The sequence below is a fragment of the Cebus imitator genome, unplaced genomic scaffold (assembly GCF_001604975.1).
Source record: "Cebus imitator isolate Cc_AM_T3 unplaced genomic scaffold, Cebus_imitator-1.0 Scaffold317, whole genome shotgun sequence".
Taxonomy (NCBI): Eukaryota; Metazoa; Chordata; class Mammalia; order Primates; family Cebidae; genus Cebus; species Cebus imitator.
In genome coordinates, this window is record NW_016107632.1 from 2,647,387 (window position 1) to 2,651,905 (window position 4,519).

Here is a 4,519-nt window from a genome sequence, read left to right on the forward strand (position 1 = left end):
GCAGGAGAATTGCTTGAACCCAGGAGGCGGAGGTTGCAGTGAGCTGAGATTGCACCATTGCATTCTGGCCTGGGCAACAGGAGAGAAACTCCAGCTCAATAAATAAGTAAATAAAATAAAGTGTATAAAATGAAAAACAAATGGTGGTGTGTGCCTGTAATTCCAGCCATTCGGGCGGCTGAGGCAGGAGAATCGCTTGAATCTGGGAGGTGGAGGTTGCAGTGAGCTGAGATGGTGCCATTGCACCCCAGCCCGGGAGGCAGAGACTCCGTCTCAAAAAAAAAAAAAGAAAAAATCCTCTGGCCTTCCTTCCTAGTCCACCAGTTTCCCTTTCCAGAGGCAATGACTTATCAATTCATTGTCTCTTCCACAGACACCCAGTGAATATGCAGGTGTTTTGTGCCCCTTTGTAAGGGGAAGGATAGCCCTCCTATAAGGAGTGAGACCCCGGGGGGACATCTGGGCTTCACGGTAACTCCTTGGGTCTGTGTTCTGCTGCCCCTCATCTCCTCTGCATCCGAGCTGGCTGGGAGGGCAGGTGTGAGTCTCTCTTTTTTCTGGATCAGCTCTGCCTGACGCCACCACGCAGCAGGCTGTACTGTGAGCCCCATTTTACAGGGGAGAGAAGCGAGGCACAGGAAGGTTATGTAACTTGCTTAAAGACATGTGACAAGCAAGAGGTGGAGCTGGGATTCAAACTCAGGCAGTGCAGGTCTGGAGTCCCTCCTTTTAGCTGCTACATGACGCTGTCTCCCAATGTATTATTTTTATATATTTAAAAAGTCAAAGCAGTTTTCTGTGTTATAGTCCTTTTTTTTCTTTTACTTCTCCACATGCTTAAAAAAAGAAAACAAAAACAAAAACAGGGGCCAGGTGTCGTGGCTCACTCCTGTAATCCCAGCATTTTGGGAGGCGGAGGTGGGTGGCTCACCTGAGGTCAGGAGTTCAAGACCAGCCTGGCCAACATGGTGAAACCCCGTCTCTACTAAAAATACAAAAATTAGCCGGACATGGTGGTGCATGCCTGTAGTCCCAGCTACTCGGGAGGCTGAGGCAGGAGAGTCGCTTGAGCCTGGGAGGCGGAGGTTGCAGTGAGCTGAGATCATGTCACTGTACTTCAGCCTGGGTGACAGGAGGAGACTTCATCTCAAAAAAAAAAAAAAGAAAAGAAAAGAAAAAGAAAAATGGCCAGGTGTGGTTGCTTACGCCTGTAATCCTCGCACTTTGGGAGGCTGAGGTACGCAGATCACAAGGTCAGGAGTTCAAGACCAGCCTGGCCAACATGTTGAAACCCTGTCTTTACTAAAAATACAAAAATTAGCTGGGTGTGGTGGCACATGCCTATAATCCCCGCTACTCGGGAGGCTGAGGCAGAAGAATTGCTTGAACCGGGACGTGGGAGGCAGAGGTTGCAGTGAGCCATCCTGCCATGGCACTCCAGCCTGGGTTACAGAGCGAGACTCTGTCTCAAAAAACAAAAAATGAAAACAAAAACAAAAAACACCGGAAACACTGCATAGTCCATGATGAATTGTTTTATTATCTGCGATTCTTATTGTTCATTGGTAGCTTCTGTTCCTCCCTGACCACAGCCTGATGGGAGCACAGGCAAACAAAGAACGTGGCTTTGGGAACTGGGGGACCCTCATTCTCATCCTAGCTCTGCACAAACTGCCGCATGACCTTGGCCAGGCCCCTTCCCCTCCTTGGCCTCAGCCTCCATCTGTAGAGCTGGGCCGATGCCGGAGCCGATGACCTCCACAGGCCCTGCTGCACAAGGATTCTCTGCCTCTTTCTGATCTATTTTTGCCTGATGCCTCTCCCAGGGGCCTGTGGGCCTGAGCTAATTTTCCTGGCTGGCCCCAATCCAGGCAGCTCAGGTGGAGAGCGCCAAGCTAATGAGGCCAAGGTCATGGTCCAGTTAGCGTCTCCCAGAGGAACTGTGGCTTTTCAGCCGGACTGTAGCTCCCTGACCAGTCACTGGGCTCAGGTAGAGGCAGGCCCTGGAGGGAAGGACAAAAGCAAGGCTGGATCCTTCAAGTTATCACTTCCAAAAGGAGCTGCTCGGGGCCCAGGTCCCAGATACCCTTTGTGACTGCAGGAAAGCCTGTCCGGGCTCACGTCAACATAGCAGGGGGATTCAAGGAGTGTGTAGGTTGGGGGTAGGGAGAGGACCAGGTGGTTCATCAAGTACCTGCAAGTACACCCACACCTGTCAAGTCAGGAAGATGAGAACCAATTCTATCTTTAAATCTAAAGCAGATTGGGAGGCCAAGGCAGGCGGATCACCTGAGGTCAGGAGTTCAAGACCAGCCTGGCCAACATGGCGAAACCCCATCTCTACTAAAAATATAAAAATTAGCTGGGTGTGGTGGCAGGCACCTGTAATCCCAGCTACTCGGGAGGCTGAGGCATGAGAATTGCTTGAACCTGGAAGGCGAAGGTTGCATTGAGCTGAGGTCGTGCCACTGCACTCCAGCCTGAGGGGATAGAGCGAGGCTCTGTCTCAAAACAAAAACAATCTAAAGCAGAGTGCACGTCCACATTCTCTCAAGCTCCCTGCTTCTGACATCAGAACTTTCCTTCTTTCTACGTGAGGCGTTTCCACCACTTTTTAATCAGAAGAAAGAGAGAGTAACGCTTCCTCTTTTGTGTTATTACCTGCCATGAGGGCGGGGGCTTGTCTATTTCTTCCCTACTACATCCCTGGCACCTAGACCCATGCCTGGCATGCCTACACTAAGAGCTCAGTGAATCAAATCACCACTGTTCCAGAGTGAGGCTGCAGACCACATTTGAGTGGACACAGTATCTCCAGTGAGTTCGACTCAGTTTTATTCAAATATTTCAACTGCTTTTCTTTTTCTTTCTTTTTTTTTTTTTGAGCGAGTCTTGCTCTGTTGCCTAGGCTGGAGCACAACAGCGCAATCTTGGCTCACTGCAACCGCCACCTCCTGGGTTCAGGTGATTCTCCTGCCTCAGCCTACCAAGTAGCTGGGATTACTGGCACCTGCCACCACGCCCAGCTAATATTTTTGTATTTTTAGTAGAGACGGGGTTTCACCATGTTGGTCAGGCTGGTCTCAAACTACTAACCTCAAATCATCCACCTGCCTTGGCCACCCAAAGAACTGGGATCATAGGCGTGAGCCACCACACCTGCCCCCAAATATTTCTACTTCAATGAGTCTAGAGAAGCTTGCTATTTAGAGAGAAAAGTGTGAAGGCTCTAGAAAAAGTGATTCTCCTGCCTCAGCCTCCCAAGTAGCTGGGCCTGCAGGCGCCCGCCATCACACCTGGCTAAGTTTTATATTTTTAGTAGAGGCGGGGTTTTACCATGTTAATCAGGATGATCTCGATCTTGTGACCTCAAGTAATCTGCCCTCCTCTGCCTCCCAAAGTGCTGGGATTACAGGCGTTGGCCACAACACTTGCCAAATTATTCCTTTTACAATGTGCCATAACCCCCTGATTTGAACATTTTGCAAATTTGAATGTTCTCATTTGGTTTTTGATTCAGTTCAGTGAATGTTTATTACTAAATATTGTTATTATATTATTGTTAATTATTGTTATTACTTAACAATAATTGAGTTCTTACCATAAGCCAGACTTTGGGTTAAACACATAACATGCAGATTTAGTTAATTTTCATGACAAGTCTGTAAGATGGGCACTTACAGACTTGCTATAAGAATTAACTAAATTTTACAGATGAGAAAACTGAGGCAGACAGAAGTTAAGTAGATTACTCAACCCCACATGAACAGTAAGTTCTGGAGTTAGGAGTCAAACTTCAGAGCCAACACTCCTAATCACAAGTAGTGTTGCTCTTCAGGACGGACTTTGCATGCAAGTCCAGTAACTGTCTACGAGGCACTGGTGGTTAAACACTGAATGAGGCCGTAAACAGATGCATGGTTAAGCAGACTGTGGCATGTCCATATCACGGAATACAATTCAGCAGCAGCAAGGAATGAGCACTATTGACCCACACAGTAACCTGAATGACTCTCCAGAGAATTATGCCGACTGCAAACAGGCAATCTCCAAGAGCGACACACTCTATGAGTCCATTTATTTATTTTGAGACAGTCTTGCTTTGTCCCCCAGGCTGGAGTGCATTGGTGTGATCTCGTCTCACTGCAGCCTTCGCCTTCTGGATTCAAGCGATTCTCCTGCCTCAGCCTCCCAAGTAGCCGGGACTTCAGGCGTGCACCACCACGCTCAGCTAATTTTTATATTTTTAGTAGAGATGGGGTTTCACCATGTTGGCCAGGCTGGTCTTGAACTTCTGACCTCAGATGATCGACCCACCCCGGACTCCCAAAGTGCTGGGATTACAGGTGTGAGCCACCTTGCCCGGCAAAGTATTTATTTTTAAGACTTGTCAAGTGCAGTCATGAGAAGGGGAAAGAGTGGAACAAGGAGTTTGACCTGCTCTGTGAATCTCCAGTCAAGATAATGCACCACCTTTGGACCAGCTGATTCCATTTATATAACATTCTTTTTTTTTTTT